Source organism: Lygodium microphyllum, chromosome 5 (genome assembly GCF_053477565.2).
Source record: "Lygodium microphyllum isolate KBCC chromosome 5, Lygodium_microphyllum_v1.1.10, whole genome shotgun sequence".
In the NCBI taxonomy this organism is placed as follows: Eukaryota; Viridiplantae; Streptophyta; class Polypodiopsida; order Schizaeales; family Lygodiaceae; genus Lygodium; species Lygodium microphyllum.
In genome coordinates, this window is record NC_141139.1 from 24,606,232 (window position 1) to 24,626,584 (window position 20,353).

A 20,353-nucleotide genomic window follows, 5' to 3' on the forward strand; every position below is an offset into this window, starting at 1 on the left:
CTCTAGCTCTTTCCATATCAGATTCCATTGTTGGATCTTTATCATTACTGTCCTCCTTTTGGTTTATTCAAACAACCTTCCCCCTAGCATCTTGGCTTTGCCTACGAAACTGACCTTGGCCAAGCTTCTAGCACTGCCCTTTAAAATGTCCTAGTTCGTTGCAATTGAAACACCTTGGAGTCTCATTGCTCCTTCCTATGGGTATAAAGCTTTCCATTGCATTTGATTTGTCCTTCTTTGTCTTGTTTGGTTGGTACTATCCTTGGGCTCTTTTTGCATAACCTTGGAAGTTGCCCTTATTCTGATAATTTATGTTCCAAATTTTTGCATTTCTTGGCCTTTGTTCAATCTCCTGAACTATTGGAGCCGCTCGAATCAATGCATCTTGTAAATTTGATTGTCTCATTAATTCAAGACACGTATTTAGGGGTGGGTTTAGACCATTGCAAAATTTGGACACTTGCTGCGAAACATCCATTATTGGTGCATACTTTAGCAGTGTTACAAATTTGGAGTAGTAGGCTTCTAAGCTTAGGCTTGGCTTCTTTAAATTGAAGAACTTGTTTATCTTTTGGGCTTGATATGTGATGGAAGATATCTTCCACATATCGCATCCTTAATTTTGTCCCAAGTGATAGCACCTTTAGGCGTTCTTTGGTCATTGCAGCATTGTTTCCACCAAAGATGGGCATCTCTTGTGAGTTTTAGTTTGGCAATTTGACGGTACAGTCCCTACATCAGTGAAATAGTATTCCATAGATTCTATCCATGTTTTTGTGCTTCAGTTGGAATGTCCCTCCCTTTACCATCAAACACCAGTGGCTTGTACTGCTTGAGAAGAAATTTCTTCTCTTGGGCTTCCATAGTATTGAGATTCGGGGTGACGTTCGGAAGATTATGTAATATCAATTTTCCTTCCAACCATATTTAGAAAAAAAATATGTTCACTTGCTTACTCTACCTCATTAATTTAGGAGGAAAATTATGTACTTCTTGTCCTTTCAAACAATGATCAGGGTCTATACTTCAAAAGAGAGTTTTAAAAAAATTCTATATACTATTTTGATTTATCAAGGAGACAAATGGATAGACAAAAATAAAATTTTATGTCAATAGCAAGGGAATACATTATTTGAGTAGTTCGAGAGCTCATATTATTCTTGGAAAAGATTTTTCTACCACAATCTAAGCATGGCATTGCCATACATCCATCACATAGTAATTAGGATTGTGAGAATAGATATCCAAAAATCTATATTTCAAAGGAAGATTCGGTAATCCATCTTTCTTATAGTTGTGGCAACTGGAGCGTCCTACAACCATGACTTGATCAGTCGATATAACCCTTGTAACCTCCTCATAGATGTACCGGTTTAGTTTGACCTGTCGCCCTCTAGTGAACATGTTTGAGTTTATTTTGGCCTCATAGAAGAGATAAATATTGGCAATCTTAAGGGCTTCCATCCACCTTAATCTCTTTAAATTATTCTGGACATAAGCAAGATGGCTTGCGTCAATGTAATAATACCCTCTGCTTAACATCCATCGCCTTTCGTAATACATGGGTGAAGGATCGTATATCTGATCTAATATCTACATCATCTGGTTTCTCCAGCTAAAGCTAGAGGAGTGCATTGCTAACATAAACATAACTTGGAAAATCAAGAATCGTTCCCAAGGTTTGTCTTTTTGCCAAAAATCAAGAACATATATCAACAATAGAAGATTTCACTAATTAAGAAAATATATTTTTAAAAATAAATGTAACTAGTTTTATTTACTTGCGTCGTGTCCTAGATCAATATGTGCTCTGATATCAATTGTAATGTGCCACACCCGATCTATTCCTTGGCGGTACATTCTTAGTAGCCCATCAAGAGATGCCCTAGGAAGTGCCATCCAAGATTTTGATAAAACCCTTGGAGTTTGATAACTAGGCTCACTTCAGTCTACCCCCCGCAGTGGAAGTTCCAACTACTCCCACGAGGATCAACCTAAGTTTTTTTTTGTCTAATCTATTACTAGAGGCTAAGTAATATTAGCGGATTCTAAAGTGATGTGAGTCAGTCTTTTTGGTCTCTAATGGTCCATCAAGTGTGATATTTATTCCTTCTTAGGAAAGCTCTTGGCTTACCGAGACCACCCAGCCATAGGTCTAGATCCGTCGGGGGTCCATCATCCCGCTTTTCTCGAGAGAGTAGTTTTAGTTATTTAATTACCTACCACTTTAGGTTCAACATATACAATCAGATTCCTTGAATTATCTCCTAATACAAATTCATTGCATGCCTTTAATTTACGACACAAAAACAGAGTAAAGCAATTCCTTCTTAATAGTTCCTTTAAGAAAAATGACTTTTACAATGTCTTCTATTCGAAGTATTATTCTCTCCAAGTTCCATTCCCCAACTAGTATTGGAACTTCTAGAACACACTCTGGAAATTGAAGGGTAGTTGGCAGTTCACAAGAGCCTAAGGAGCTTATGACCAGAGCCCCTTGGTATCCTCACCTCCTCCTGTCGGCTAGAGTTCCGTACGATAAGACCTTTCGCATCATGATTGGTCTAAACTCACTAATGCGAATGAAAAAAGAAAAACCCCTTGGAGTAAGGCTTTATTCATGCTGACCTTAGGGAGGTCTAGCGCCATCAAGAACACTGCCTCAGTTGGTGTTCTGTGTTCACCAAAATATTGCCTCAGTCTCCACGATCTGTACTCAGTCATCCATCTTCTAGCTTGATGATTTTTTGGAAAGATTGGTACCTAGAGTACAATCACCAACATCTTATTTCGAATGCATTATACATAGACTCTTAACAAGTTTATTTCCAAGACAAATCTTTTATTTCCAAAAATAATAACATCGAGGCAATTTAGCATAAGTGGCAAAATAACCATAAGTGGCAATATAACTTTGAGACAAATCAACATAAGTGGTAATAACTTCCAATAGTCTTCTTGGATTCCCTCTTCCTTGGGGATAAGTTTAGATTGAATTTAAGCAAGAATTTCATACTTGAGGATAACTCCCTTAGAGTTTCATGGGTCTTTGCCCGCAATAAAAGAAAATCTTGATTAGTTTAATTACGAACAGTATCATTTGGCAATTGCATCTCAACGTCTCTTATATACCAAGGATTAGCATTTGTGATTCAAAGATTTCATTTGATCAACACAAAAATAAAAAATATTAAATCTTTTAGGGACACAGTACATTCCTTGTACTCGCATAGGTTTATCTTGTACAGACCCAAGTTAACCCTTGGAGTTTGCAGTTAAGAATTCCTCAAAGAAATTATATACATGAATCGAATAAAATCTTATTTTTCGCATGCAGCTTATGTTGCCTATTCATGGAATAAAGGCCTGCTAGCTGCTTTTATTTAAGAAAATTAGTACTTGAAGATCCGTGATGAGTGCTTGGTTGATGGTATTCACGGATTCGTTTGTAATCCTCATACTCACCATTCTGTTTGTAGTAATTGTGTCGACAATGTTACTGCAACTCCTACCTCCGCAACCTTCGTAGCTTTCTTGTTTTGGGTGATGGTCTTTATTGCGAGACCACAAAAAAAGGGGAATTTGGCGAACGAGCTTGGGGATAATTAGATTGACGGAAGATTGACCAGGAGGGGGGGAGCGATCACCAAAGATTTCAAGAAATTGAGAAGATTCTTGATTCCATAGGAAGGAATAGGATAGAAGGGGTGGAGGAATTTAATTTGAGAGCTTGTAGAGTATCCTCCTTGTCTTCTTGATGAGAAATTCTCGTGCTCATGCTTCTCTTTCCTCACTCCCTCTTGTTCTATACTCCTGAGAATGGCCTCTCCCCTCTTGCTTGGATTACTCTCAATGGCTCCCCATGCCTCTTATTTATATAGCTAAATTAGAGAGGAAGGGTTGTGGCTAAGAAGAAGAGTTCTTCATGGAGGTTATCTTGGCAAAATTAGCAATATGGTGCTCAGATCACAAACCTGATGGTTCATTTGGCTTCAAAAAGGGGGGTAAAACCCCAAGACACTTGATTAAAAATATTCTAGATCACTCCTCCTCCCTGCTTGAAGTGATGTTTGCTGCCTGTAAATCTCCAATCCTTTTTCTTTTTGCATTAAATCTCCAAAAATAGCTGAAAAAAACCACTTAGTTGTTCTTTTACATGACATCTTATTCTAGAAATTTTCATATCTTTTTAGGATATTTACAATAAATAATATCTAAAGTATATAAAATATACTAGTCTTGTCCAAAAATCTAATATTTTTGGACCATCCATATTATAGACATTGACACTAATGACTAATATGGCTCATAACTCTCATTCACATGGTAACTTCCATTATGGGTGGCTACAGCCCTTGTCAATCCACGGGTTATGATCCTCGGGTCTTTTTGCTCGAGATCTTCTCTATTTAATGATTTTAGAGTTCTTAAAGTCCATTTTGCGAAAAGTTGGAAAAATTTTAAACTAAAGTCGGGATATCACACCCAATGACTCCTGATGCAACCCTAGTGAAATAGCTACCTTCATGATGGATTCGAAGCATGCTCACACCATGAAGAGATCGATAAACTATTAAAGGTCGGATTCATTTACGAGATTGAGCACACATGCTAGGTGTCACCCATTATGATCGTCCTGAAAAAGAACTATAGAATCTGAGTGTGCATGAACTACAAGAAAGTCAATGCAGTGACTAAGAGAGACAATTACCCATTATCGTACATAGAGCACATGCTAGAGAGAGTAGTAAGAAAAGAAGCCTATAGTTTCTTGGATGGCTTCTTGGGTTATTGCCAAGTTTAGGTACACCCTAACGATAGACATAAGACAACATTCACCATAGAATCGGTGCATTTTATTACATATTCATGCCATTTGGACTGATGAACACACCTACTACATTTCAATATCTAATGTGCACCATTTTCAAGGACATGCTTAGGCGAGAGCTAGAAGTATTTGTTGATGATCTATGTGTTAAGTCCAATTGGAAGGAGCACCTAGACAAGCTTCCCGCAATCTTTGAATGGGTGTAGATTGTATAGTCTCTCTTTGAACCCCTTAAAGTGCCAATTCTAGGTGAAACAACACGGATGTATCTTAGGGCACATGGTGTCCAAGAATGGCATTGCCAGTGACTTCTTCAAGATCAGGGTCATTGTTGACTTACTACTCCCAACAAACTATAAGGGAGTTCAATGCTTCTTGGGACGCACAAGGTACTATCAGTGCTTCGTCCTGAACTATGCATTGATTGCTAAACCACTTTACAAGTTGCTGATTGTATTTGAGTGACCAAGGAGTGTCGATGTGCTTATGAGTAATTGAAAAAGGCTCTTACCACATGATCAGTCTTATGAGCCTGAGACTAGAGCATAACATTCCATGTGCACATTGATGCGTCAAAGTTTGTCGTGGGAGCTATTCTATGCTAGCCTAGTGAACATAACCTTGACTATACAGTGAACTTTGCTAGCAAACAACTCCTGGATATTGAGATAAATTACTCCATGACAGAGAGAGAAGGCCTAGCCATGGTTTTCACTATGAAGAAATTTTGACATTATCTTTTGGCTATGTCCTTCACCTTCTTTATTGACCATCAAGCTCCCATCAAGCCTTGCTTTATCTTGTGCACAAACCTTACACTATATAATGCATAGCTTGATGGTTGCTTCTGCTTTAAGAGTTTGACTTCTCTATGGTTGTGTGCAAGGGCAAGCAACATTATGTGGCAAACCACATGTCCCGCATACCCACAGGAGAAGCTGCTGGACAGGGCATTGTAGATGACCTACCTGATGCACACCTTTTAAGCATGTCCAATGAAAATGACTTATTCAGAGCCGATTTAAAGCCTTATTGGGAAGATGAAATAGTCCAAATCCTAGAGCATGGATTTCTTGAAAGACCTATTGAGAAGGCTAGGCTAAGGCGCCTCATCCTTAAGATTCAACCCTATCAATTGATCGTTGGCTGGCTCTATAGGTGTTAGGATAGGATGGCCTATTGCAAAGATGCATATGTGAGCACGAAATGCATGATGTACTGTGACTGAAGCACATGGTGGAATTGCTGGAGGACACTTCAACAAAGATACTACAACTTGCAAGGTGCTACAATCTCAACTGTGGTGGTAACCCACCCTATTCTGCAATGCTACTAAGTTTGTCAAGCATTGTAATGAGTGCCAAAGGACCAAGGTCCCTATTCATAAAGATAAAATGAAGTTGACCCCATTCATAGCACGACAAACCTTCGAATGGAGCATTGACTTCATTGGGCCAATCAGCCCTACAACATAGTACTCCCAGGCCAAGTACATCATCGTAGCAATAAATTACCTCACTAAATGGACCAAAGATCAAGCCACAAGGAAGAATGATGCTAGGACTATGGCTAAGTTCCTTTTTGGAAGCAGGTGATCTCACGATTCAACTGCCCCATTGAACTAGTTAGTGATCAGCACTCACTTCATTAATGAAATAATTGCCCACCTACTTTCCACATTCTTAATCATCCATAGAAAATCATCATTGTACTATCCTCAAGCCAACGGTTATGTGAAACCCACAAGCAAGATCCTAGTGAATGTGTTGACTAAAGTAGTCTCTACGCCTTGTGTAGCAATTAGGACAATAAGCTCATGGCAGCATTATGGGCCTATAAGATAGCATATAAGACAACAGTCATGCAAACACCCTTTAAGTTGACCTACGAGACCAAACTGATCCTGCTAGTAGAGTTTTTTGTTCCTAGAGCATGAGAGTAGCAGTGCAAGAGAGATGGGATGGAAAGGAGGCATGGACAGAAAGCCTAGTGGAGCTAGAATGTTTCTTTGAGACATGACTTTTAGCTACTCATGCATTAATTTATGAGAAGGAAAGATGCAAGAGTTGGTTTAACAAGCATGTCAAATAGCATGACTTCGAGCAAGGTGACCTAGTGTTGCTATACTTAGTGAAGGGTCAAAAGCAAAAGATGAAATTCAAGGGGCCTTTCAAAGTCTACAACATTAGTGAAACCGACAACTTTGAGCTCGAGACCTTAGAGGGAGAGGGCAGTTGCCTCAAGAAGTAGAGTAGCCACCATCACAACAATTGAGGATAAAGATGAGGAAGTAGTGAAACATGTTTCCTTACATATCATAGTCACTACTCAAAAAACTCACACCTTTGATGCAATTAATCAATGAGTGAGGGATCTGACTTCAACATCCTTACCCATGAGCATTGGACTCTCATTGGTCAGCCCCAATTGCGGCCCACTAACGCAAAGCTCAACCCATTTGGGGGATAGCCCTACCCATTTCTAGGAAAGTGTAAGGTAGCAGTCTCTATCAAGACTAAAAGGCTACCTATGATTTTCTATGTATTGCCTAACTCCAAGGCCAATGGTAATTGCTAGGATGTGCATTCAAAAAGCAAACACACTATAATGTTGATTACGACTCATAGCGCATTCACCTTGCCATTGATAATATGCGAATAGTGATAGTTTTCAACAAGGGTAGCATGGTCCCATCTAAGCACGTAGTGCCATCGATAGAAGTGCTTAGTGCAAAGTCTAAGGAGGGGGTCATGACTTGTCCTGCCTTGCTGCCAAGACTGACTAACCACAACCCAAAGAAAACACAAGAAAGCCCACAAACCCACACCTCCAATGGGTACCTAAATGATACCCACGACCACCCAAAAGCCAATCCTCATGGGTCCATCATCCAAGAACATCATGCCCTAAAACTAGGAGACATAGTTGGCACTATAGAACCAAATGAACGGCCAAGCCACAATGGGTGCCTAAAGCCCTATTGCGTGCCCAAGGCTATTATGAAGTCATTAACTAGATTTGGTTGCCTAAGCCCATGAGTGGCGTACATGTCCCTCAGCCATCTACTACTAGCCCATCTCCAAGTCCTTGTGAGCTACCTAGAACTAACAAGCCACTTGAGCCAAAAGCCACCAAACCCATAAAGCTGCAACGGGTCTCTCAACCAATACAACAACTTGCTACCCCTAAACCAACTTAACTTAACGTTGTCAGTGTCTGAACGGCTTCATAAGCAATAAGTAGCACAACATCTGCGCTATAAAACACGTCTATCACACAAATGGCTGACACATGCCCTAAGGAGGATCAGCTGAAGCAGCACACACCAATTGCTAAGTTATCTAGCCTAGTCAAACCCCAACCCTTGCAGGCTTTAGACCCTCTTATGAATGGAGATCCATTCTTACATTGGCCTCTGATCTAGCTGAGAGAATGCGAGGGATGACTTGGTCTCATGCATTAGATGCTTGGATGACACCTTCATAGTGCTTGCTAAAAGCTATGACTAGTTGGGGACTTAGGTCTCCTATTTGAGCCTTTAGCAATAGTGGAAGTACACAGACTGCCATGCACTTGGGAAGAGCCAGAATTCATGTTTGTTAAATTCCCTATGATGGTAGTTGAGGAGTTGATTGCCAATGAAATTTCTCGAGAGCATGCTCGCAAAAAATGATTGATCACATCCTATAGCAAGAGCAAAGCTTTTAAGAACTAGAAGAGTTGAAAACACTAGCCGAATTCGACTCTTCTTTTCCATGAAAATGGTATAGTCTCTATCTCCAATTGGAACAAGAGGGCTGCCAAATCATGACCAATGCTAAGCAGAGACATGATATCAAAACCACAGAGTATGATCCAACTTATGTAGCTCGTACCTCATTCAGAGTATTGGCCATCACCCATAGTCGACCCTTAGAATATCATGTTATGGCTCATCCTTACTTGGATCATATCTTGAGTGAGGAAGAACTACACACTTCTAGCCAGATCAACTGTGGTGACTTTCTAACTGATGTCTTGACCTACATTATGCACGTTTCCATTAGACCTCGAGACATGGATTTTCATGCTACCTTGGAGTACAACCCACAATTTTATGATGGGCTCATGAAAAAGTTAAAGCATCACACTCATGTGCTTAATACCCTTAACCCTTCATCCTCTAGTCCTAGAAATGATTCGCTTCATTCCTGAGGGGAGGGGGTAAGTTGAAAAAGAAAGGGGCAAGGTTGAAAAGAAAACCTCATAGAAACATGAATAATAAGAGCACAAAAAGGGAAAGAAACTAAGAATAAAACTTTAAAATCAAAACCTAAAAGTAAAAAGATGGATAAAGAGATTTTGTAATTAAGAAGAATATTTAGGAAATGCTTGCTTGGAATTTACGAGTAGTTTGAAGCAAAAATTTCCATTCTATCTTTGAAGTTCCTTTGTTTCATTACGTAAAGTTGCACTCTTTTTACCTTCATATTGGAAAATGGCCTTGCAAGTGAACTAATAGAAGTCATTTCATCTTGGTAGGAACCCAAAATGGCAGCACAACTTCCATCCCTAGAAGAAGAGCATAATGGGTACTGGTTGACTGTTGAGATAAGAGTCTTCAACCAACTCAAGTACTGTAGCATCGGCAACCTGAGGGAACTAATAGATACAGAAGATGTAGTGAAGAGGATGATTGACCAATACAACCTTCACAAATACGTGGAAAAAGATAGCCAAGAAATTGGCCACAGTAGATGCACAGAGTTCTTGAGAACCTTTGATGCAAGCAAGGATAGTGGCACAATGACTATCAAGTGAGGAGGTTCTCCCAAGAAGGTTCAAGTTGCAGTAAGGCACCAAAACTAGTGGAGAAAGCATTAGGGCTGCCAAATGTCCAAGATAAAAGATCGAAGAGGGATGTCTATAGCATGTTGAAGATGATAAAGGCAAGGGTGCAAACTAATTATGGAATCACTTTAGTGGGCGTTCTTGATGCTATTGTCCAATTGCAAGTGAAAACGGTGCATATACTCTTCTCTAGTCATAGGTACACATGCTTATGACAAGAATCCAAGTGCCTATTGTTGAAAGTGGCGTGCAACAAGAACCCTAGACGAAGCCACTTATTTGAATGTTTATGTCCAAAGAACCATTGAATATTCATCCGAGGCACTAGCTTCCATCCAAAAACCGGTAGGGGTGAGTCACTAGTTGCCACATTCTGAATCCGATCATGGAACACCTACATCCCCAAAGCATCGACTGTAGGGTTTGGTGGGGTGCTAACCGCTATTATCCAAGAGGCGGTGGGATAGGTGGAAGGTGAAGAGGAAGTGTGGGAGACCCCTGAGAGATCACCAATCCATGAACAAGATTATTCAAGTGAAAGAACAATGAGTGAGGGCAGAGAACAAGGGATGCCATCTAGCCAATGAGGGAGGAAGAAGCTACAGATTGAGATTCCTCTAAAGAGGAAACCAAGGAGAGGATGACTAAAAAATAAAACATTGAGTTGTAAAAGGTGCAAGAAGATTCAAAAAAGTCTGAAGAAGAGAGGGTGAGGAAATTGGAAGAAGAAGCAGAATGACTACACAAGGAAGAGAAAGAAGACACTATTAAGGCTATTTGCATGTCAATAGAATAGTGCACCAGGGAGGAGGAGTTAGCTGCCATAATCCTACTAATAGACAAATTTCCAAGCATCAATGCCAGGACAATAGAAATTGAGCAAGGAAAAGGCAAGGGCTTGCTACATCCGATCCCACCAATTCTCATGGCTCCAACTGCAACTACAACAACCACCCAAGGCACCACAAACACGATGAATGAAGGTACCTTAATGGCATGGCTGCAGTATCTGGTGGGTAGAGTGCAAGAAATAGCCCCAAACTCAAGTGGAGGAGCTCCAATGGCAGCGGTGGGAATGAAGAGACTAGTAGCTCCAAATGCCAAATCACGGAAAGATCCTAAGAAGCAGAAAGTAGAGGCATCAACAACATCAATATCTACAACAGTGCCACCATCGATGGGGTATGATGAGTATGTCAAGGAGCTCCTTGTGCAGCTGGAAAAAGTAAAGAAAGAAAAGAAGATAGATGTGGCTGAGCTAGAGGCTGAAAAGGAAGCATTGACAACATTCTAATTGGAGAGGACACGTCAAGTAGCAGGGTATCAAAAGGAGATACATGAGCTGAAGGAAGAACTCAAGGCCAAGGAAGAGGAAGACAATTGGCAAGAAAGGTTCGAGGAAGAAAGATAAGAGCTGATAGAGTTACAAAGAGATTATAAGCTCCTTATCGTGCAACATGAGGGATTAAGAGGGCAGTTGGAAAGAATAGAGGAGGCAACAAAAAGACTTGACACCATAAAAACTCATGAAGAGGAAAAGCACCGTAAAGAAATGGAGGAAATGGAGAATAAGCTACTGTCAGAGCTGGAAGAGCAAGAAAGGTTGAAAGGTGAGATGAAGCGCTTGGAAGAGGAGAAAGAAAAAGCAACCCAAATGTGGAAAGAGATGGAGCCAAGAATGGTGGTTTTAGCCCAAAGACAAAACAAAAGTCTAAAGGAAATGAAGCAAAGAGCGAAGAGAATGGGTAGCTAAGAGTGAGGAAAGAGTGAAGGACTTGGCAAGCCATCTAGCCCATGCGAAAAGTAAGAGAGTGCTAGCAGAGAGTAGGGTAGAGGCCATGGAGACAAGAATGGTGGGTCAGTAACCATTCTAGATATCACACAACTAGAAGAGGAGAAGGCCACGAAAGTTTTGAAGAAGAAGTTAGAGATTTCCTGCTGAGCTATAAGGCTTGGCTTGTGTGCCCAAATGCAAGAAGAAGAAACTAGTCTAAGCTAGCAAGAGAAAAGAAAATACTTGCTAAGGGCAGGGTTGACAACTCAAGAAGTAGAATTTCTATGGTATAAGGAGGAGCAAAGGCCACTGGAGTCCCCGTGAGAGGAGAAGAGCAACATGTGCCACCTACTGAAGGAGGGCCAAATTTTGAGGCAGGCCAACAAGAAGAATAACAAGTTCCACAACCAAGCCCTCCATGATCAGAAGCACAATAGGAAGTTCCACAAGAAGGTCCAACTCTAGAAAGGAAAGTCATAGTTAGAAGGAAGAGAAAGAAGACATTGGAGATAGCCGGCATGAAGAAGGCTAAAGGCGCAACCCCTAGTAGCTCTCCAGAGGTCCCTATCCTATAGAGAGAAGAGTTCTTTCTTGTAAATTGGAACATGGAACTCATGGTGTGGGAATAGACAGAAAATAAATGCCAACCCTTTGAGTTTACTTTCTGATTCCCACCAACAATGAGCTGAGTGTTATCTCTTAGAGTGATGGAAGAGGTGATAAATGTGGGAAAAAGACTTAGGGATCGATGGAACGAAGAAAGAGGTAAGAACCCAACATTGTAGAGGACAGGATCACCAGATTATTGGGAAGATAAGGTTATGAAAGTGCCCAAGACTGTGAAGGGGTATGAAGCACAACCCAAGTGGAGGAGAAGAATTTGGGATGCAAACATGGATGCACACATGTCTTTTTGCAACATCCTATCCTATGAGAGAGATGACCCGACCTACATGCCATATCCAAGAAGGGTAGGAGTGGATTCTAATTCGGACATCCATGGCTGCTATGACTTCCCTAAGATATATAATGTAAATGCCATTAAACTAGAAGAAGCCCTCACATTCTCCATAGATGACCTAAGGCCCTCCATCTCCCACTTCCTTAGTGAGTTCTTCTCTTGCCCTAATCCAACCTTCATTATACAACTTGCAATTACCTTAGGTTACTAGGGTGCTTCTCAAACAAGATCCTAATACTGAGGAATATTTCCTACTGCCCCACTTTTTTTACTTGAACACCGACATAGACAGCTGCGAAATGGCTAGACTCATGATGTGAGTGTGGAGTAGGGCAATGAGACATCTTGTTGGATAAATTTGAAATATTTTTGGGGTAATTTGTTTATGGACAAAGTGGCTTGATCATAACCTAGCTTGGATAAGCTAGTTGTGCCAATTTCAATGATCAATCACTGATACTTAACTAACTTGACAATCAAACCATCCCTCTTAGTAATTTTTAACTCTTGGAGCTCATAGTCAAGGTTCATCCATTGGCTACAATGATGAGCTATGAAGTGATAGAATAAATGTGCCCAATGCTCAGATGCAAGGTCAAAGTGTTAAACTTATGAGTGGAATTTCAAAAATAAGACCCTACATCAACTCAACTATAGCTATGGCATTTTTGCTCTTCCAAGAGCAAATCACCTCATATGAGAACTTGTGAGGGTTAGGCTAGGGCTCCTACCCTTGAACAAGTTCCCAAAAGCCTTCAAAATCCAAGCCATACTACATACCACATCAAATAAGATCAAGTCATAAAGTTGGACCCCATTACAATGAGTTTTATCCATAAACACATGATTGGCTAATGTAGATGGATGATTGATTGAATAAGGTGGGGGAGGGGGGGCCATGGGGTAGAAATATAGGTGACTAGGTATTACATGTGGCATCAAAGTGCCAAGCATGGTGACTCTAGATGCGTCTCCCAAAGGACTTGATATGTGGTCCTAATGTTGAAAAGGTTTAGGGTGGGCCACTATGTAGTGACATGTTGGCAAACTATAAGACCACTTGGGTAATGGAAGAGTAGGGTGGGGCTTGAGATGCATGGGTGGGATACCCTTGGGCATAGGTCCCCATGGGGGATTGGTTTGGGGGATAAGCCCCCACCACTGGTGCAACTCCACCACCACCTAGTAGTGCAAAAGAAAATGATCAAAAGGGAAAGGATGTGCTTATGTTTGAATATTCCCCCAATGTGATGTTAGTAGTTGAACAAGTGGAATGGTGAATGGTGATGTGAAAAATGGTGTCGAGAAAGGTGTAGATGTAGATGTGGATGTAGCAGAAGAGAAGGATAGGATGGGTGAGATTGGAAACTATGGTGTGAGGGGATAGATGAGAACAGTTGATGAATGATTTTATTGAAATTGAAATGTGTATGATGATGAAAATAATGATACACCAACTGTAAATTGACCATAAGAGAAACAAAAATTGAAGGAAATTTTGAAGAAGGAAAACTTGAAAGAGGGTTGCCTAATTTTTTTCTTATATGCACCTGCTCTTATGTTTACATACAAGTATTTAGGACTTAGACTTGTGTGAACAAATTTAAGATTCCCTTCACCTTGAACTTACCAACATCTTGCATAGTGGTAGAAACATAAGGAATGCAAATAGAAGTAAAATCTTGTGTACGTGACACACTAGAATGGAAGGAGGGGAAGTGTATGAAAGTTCATACTCGATGTCTAATCTCAAATAGGATGGCCAATCTCATATGGAGGTTCTATCCTTCCTACCAAAACATTAGAACCTATGAAGGTTTGTACTCGGTGTCTATTTCTCCAATAGGATGATTGGTCCAATATGGAGGTTCTATCCTTCCTAAAAAAACATTAGACCTATGTATTGAATCTAAGGGTAACTAATCAATGTGACATACTAGTTGTTGTTTTTGGGCTTGATGTATAAGAATCAAATTGTATCATGCCCACAAAATATAATGTGTTATGCAAGCATCATGATAGTCAAATGTTTCTCCTCCTTTGTAAGAGTCTTGTGGAGAAAGCTAAGAGAACCACTCTTGCTTCAGCTCTCAACAAAGGTTGTCAAGGAGACTAAATCCATGATGATGAGTTTGAGGCTGAGCTTGAGGCCATCTTCTCTTCAAAGTTCTTGATCTCAAATGTTGAGCTTTCACATCAAGGCTAATGTTTCTTTAGGGAGTATCTAGCTCTGATACTATATAAAGAGATACACAAACACCAAAGATAAACACAAGTTTATGACAAAAAACAAAGTAATAATGGAAGAACATAGATGTGAAGAGTAATTCAACAAAAATGAATATTGTAGAATGAATAATGAATGAATAAAATGATGCAATAAATATAATGCTTAATGAACAAAGAATGAATAAAATGCTTAATGCGGCAATGAATACAAAACCTTAAACTCTCATATATCTAAAAGGACCATGCAAAGAGATGAGTTTGAGAGTATGTCGTACTCCAAGTAGATCCTAAACATTGTAGAAAATCTCTATATGTGATCAATTGTGCAAACCCAAGCCAAGGTGATGAATCTATCTAGATCGGGCTTATTAAGAGAAATAGTAGTAGGATAGCCTACATAGAGTGGAGAATTGTAGGATAGTAGCCACAAACATAGATCTAGCTAAAAACATAGACCTTGCACTAGTGATGATGATGAGAGACCTTGGAGGATGTGATGAATTTGGGTGGTAGCTAGTTGCAAACATAGCCTCTTGGCTACAAATCTATTGATTGTCTGTAAGGAAAATGGTCATGCTAATTAGGGAAACTGAATGCAGTAGTAAACACATGTACTTGACAACTCCGAAGTATAGTAGGACTAATGGCAAAAATTGCCAAGGGGCACCTCAGGAGACTGGGAGGGCTTGGTGCAGTGCAAACTAAGAAGTTATATGCCAAGGAGAATTCTAGGCAACAATGTATACTAGGTGCCACTCAGTGGAGAATTTGCAAAAATAGGATGGGATGAGTGGAAGGGCATGCCTTTATTTATAGATATGTGCATCCTACCATATTAGGGTCTACCTTATGGGACATAGACACTCTCTAGGAAATTTTGGAAATTTGAATGAAAGTTTGATAATAATATGTTTTGGGATTTTTAAAAGAGCTAATTGGCTTAAGTTTGTAATGCATTTTTAAGATCAATAGAACACTCTTAGAAATTTAAGACAAAAGGTACTTAGAGAGAACAAATGAGTCATGATTAAGGTGAAAATATGAGTTACCAAAGAGTATAGATGCCAAGATCCAAGCCAATGATAATGAAATGAGGATGGGTCCTACGCTCTAGAGTGGTCACTTGCTATAAAGTAACTAAAGAGTGATGCCCAAGGGGTCTATCTTACCTTGGAGGTGAGGGTGGGTCTCTAAATGTGGATTGATGCCTATGAAGGAATGGAAGCAAAAAAATCAAGTTATGAATCAAGGTAAGACTAAGGACTATGAGAATAAGCCATGACTATAAGTCTAAAAGATGGTTATTTTTTCCAAGGCACTTGTAATCTAGAGGGAAAACATGTGAGGAAGGTCAAATCCAAACCTACCCTCGGGATCTTATACTTTGAGAGTAGCCTATTGCAATGAGGACGAGGAAGATCAAATCCAAAATTATCCTCAGAGTACTATGCCTTTAGGATATTCTATTGAAATGAGAATGAGGTCTTAAAAGGTCATTTTCAAGTCCTCAGATTATGTCAAAGAAGTACAACCCTAGTCCTTAATTGGCTTACTTAGATGGAGGGAAATTGATTTAATAATGTAGAATCGTGACTCTAACCTCAAGGTTAACCTCAAGGTGTTTTTATCTTGAGGTTAAGGTTTTAATTTTTGATGATTTTGCTTGATCCCTTAAGAATGTACTTTGAGCTTGATGAAGCCACAAAAATCTATAATGTTGAAGAATCGTAATGAGATCAACCCAATGTGTTTTATATTGTTGCTAGATATGTCACAAGTTTTGGAATGAGTTAAAGGTAACTACCCTAACTTTGAGGTACTTTTTTCTTGCTAAGCATGGCAAGAAGCTCCTTAAGCACTCACAAGGATCAATATGACCAGACTAGTTAGAAGAACCCTTGTAGTTACATTTAAGAGACAAATTTTTGAGACGTGAATGATAGGTGCAAGAAGACAACATAATATCTACAATATGCATCAACCTCTCTACCCATAAGATATAGTCTCAACTCAAACCCCCCTAAAACATTACTAATCAATATCTAGGATGACACACTATAATAGTTAGCATTTGGCCCTTCCTATCTTGTCCTAGTCTAGCATTTTGAATTTTCTATGGAAGCCACTTGGCTAATCATAATGAGTGAGATCCATTGGGGATCTAGCCACCCACTTTTCTCAAGGAGTACTTTTAGTTTACTAATTATCCTAACACATTTTAGTTTGAAATATAGAGCTAGCTTTAGCCCATTCAATAATGCTCCTTCACATAAGTTTAAGCATGAATAATAATAAAAGGGAAATCAATCCTTCTAGAAAATAATATATTTACTCAAATGTATTGTCTTTGTTCTTATTACAATAAATTTTCTAGTCCATATCAAGACTCCATTTGAAGACAAAAAAAAACCACACCAAGTCTGCCTTTAGCTAGCTTTGGGGCCTTCTAAGATATCTATCCAGGCTCATAGGGGGTAAGCTATTCTTAATACATCCAAGGAATTATGGCCAGAGTTGCCCCAACCTTGGCACCTGCTAGCTAAATGATGAGTCCCTACAAAGAGATCTCTTGCATCCGGTGCCAATCTTAGCATCAAGAGTAGTATCCTGGCTCCTTGGTGAAGAGCTAGTTCAACCAACCTTAGGGAAGATGTAGGTTGTGCACATCCAAGAGTTAAACCATATTTGATAAATTGTTTCTAAGAATCTACAAATAGTTCAAATATTCATTTCAATAAGGCAAACAATAAGTATAATTGTGCATAAGTATTCTTCTAATCCATGAGCTTACAATCATGGGTTCTACTTGATTTAAGTTGTAGTTTTGATCTTGGGTCTTAGGCTTTTCCAATTAGATACCTTTCATTGGTCTATTTTATTCCCAATCTAAGTAACACGAATGAGATGATACTTCTATTTCAAGCATCAAAAGGCTTTCTTATTCTAAAGATCCAAGGGTAACTAAGTTATCTTTTGTTTTAATTTCATTGATATTTATTTTTTTATCCAAGAATAAACTCTAATGGAGATACTTTGCTAGACATATTTCTAGCAAAGACTCGGTGTTTTTCCACCCTCGTTAGCTTGAGAGATCAATCTCTCTCTAATAGCCTATTTTATGAGATAATTAGCATAGTACCTAATTGTTGTCCCTAGGTATCTTAACTTGAGCTTTTATCATACAAAGATTTCCTTTCAAAGACAAAAGTTAACTCTAGTTTACAATGAATCTACTTAATCAATCATCACATCATTATAATATAATCATCCAATAGTTTAGAAAGTTCTAAATATGGACTAGGTACTATCATGGGAGATGTTATTTCTATTGATATTTCTCTTCTAAGTGACTTTGTTTTTGTCCATCTACTTGACTTTCAAGGTATCCACAAGGATCTTAGGACTCAAGTAGCTATGTTCTAGCTCTTTATCATTTTCTAGCCAATATTTATATTCTCATTGTAACAAAAAATACTTTTTCAAAATGCAAGGGAGACACTTGGACTTGAGTTGCTTAGCATAATAGAAACATTGCTTGTAATGCTACTTCTTGTCTAGCTCTAATGTTTTTCCATTTTGAGACCATTGTGCACATGCCAATCCTCCTAGTACATCCCTTGTTTTGCTTCTTCTTTGGTCTTTGTTGGTCCTTCTAGGGCTTGTACGATCTCAAGTCAAGACTTGTTAAGGTAAAAGAATAGTCTCAAAGAAAGATAGACTTTGGTTGATGAGTAAGAAAAAAATCTTGGATTATAAAGAGTGAACTTTGGTAGTAAGATGAAAGATTGTGTGGGATAGATTGGATGTTTTTGGTGTATTCTTGGGGGGTGAACTTGGGGAGTAAGAGATGCAACAATGGTAAAATGTTAATTGGACAAAAATAGAGATAGGGAATGGAGAGGGGGTTGGTATAGATAGATTGGAAATTATGATGATTAATTTTTGGGAGTAGATAGATGGAGTGAGAACAGTGACTTGTAGAGGCAAGGAGATTCATGAGTAGCTTGATCCTCCGATATTTAGACATGATCATCTTCTCCTTCAATATTTTACATGACCCTCTTCTCTGTGTGTGTGTGTGTGTGTGTGTGTGTGTGTGTGTGTGTGTGTGTGTGTGTGTGTGTGTGTGTGTGTGTGTGCGTGTGTGCGTGTGTGCGTGTGTGCGTGCGTGCGTGCGCGCACGTGCATGCACACATATCCAATGCACTAGAATTTATAAGTAGTCTCAAGCCTTAGATCTAAGGCTTTATATAGCCTTATAGCCCTCTCCTTATCCTTGATCTTTTTTATGCCACATCCATGCTTTGCTCAACCTTGAGTAATTGATTTGATTTCATCTCATCTCCCTCTTTGTGGATGATGATCATCGTTGAGATGTAGATGTAGATGACAATAGAGCATGTGATGATACAAACGATGATGCATATGACAATCTTGGTTGCCTATGGAAGCTTCTAAGATTTTGCTTTACTTTTTCAAAAACTAAGGCTATTACATCCTCTTTCCCTTAGAGGAATTGGGATGTTATTAAAGAAATTGCATATATTTTTACATAGATATTCCTCATCAACCCAAGTAGCATTCTCTTTACGATAGTGGAGCCCCAAGAGGAACACCAAGGAAAAGGGGATTCTACTGCAAGAAAATCTATCTTGTAACATCAACAAGCTTTTATTTCATTCTTTTGATGACCAAAACAAAGAAAATAGCAATTCTTCACGCAACATCATAGTAGATATCTCCCACGGATTTGATAGAATCAACCATAATCTTCTACATCTTCATAAAATCCATCAATAGAAAAAAAAAACATAAAAGAATACACCATTTTTGAATGGAAATCAATCACATAGTATTCATCTTTAATGTCTTCATAGTTTTCTCTCTCAATCTCTCATATACAGATACACTGTTTTGATAGATTTGCCTATCTCTTGCATATGATCTCTCACACACTCATACACTCTCAATAATACATCATCTCCTCACTAAAATACTCAATAATGGCACTTAATAATCCATCTTAGGTCTTGGATGCACCTCCCAAGAGGTATGGGAGGTATGAAAGGGCACCAGAGCCACTACAGTGTCTCTTCATAGCTCACTATTGTCACTATCACTTCAGTCTTCAGCAATTGCTTCTTCCATTTATTTTAGCTCTTTTGAACTTAGATTCATCCTTTTCAAAAGTTAGAAAAACTTTTCCAAAGTCACACATACATTCTACAGAACACTTACAGAAGATCTATAGAACAAAACAGAACAGGAATATAGCAGAGACAGAGGCTCTACAAAAGGTTTACAAAGGGTCATCAGAGAACATCAGAACCTCATAACTCATACTAAAACCATTCCAAACTATAAAAAACTATTCAATAAGCTTTCAAAAGACCTCATCCTTCTTCAATCATCAATCCATGCTTCATACATAAGAAAATCAAAACAAAAACAGAAGCTATACAGAAGGTATCAGAACCAATCAGAATATCACAGAGCCTCATATTTCTACTAATAATCATTATGAACTTGCAAAACATAATCAATATCATCCAAAACACTCTCAAACACTCCCATTAACAATCATACATCACTCAAAATCCATCAAAAATCAACCATTCAGACCTCAAAAACAACAAAAATCAGTCAAAAATTCAGTCTTTTTCCACGCTCAATATATCCCCACACTTAGAAAGGAAGTGTCCTCGCAACCTAAGGAAAAGAAGAATGT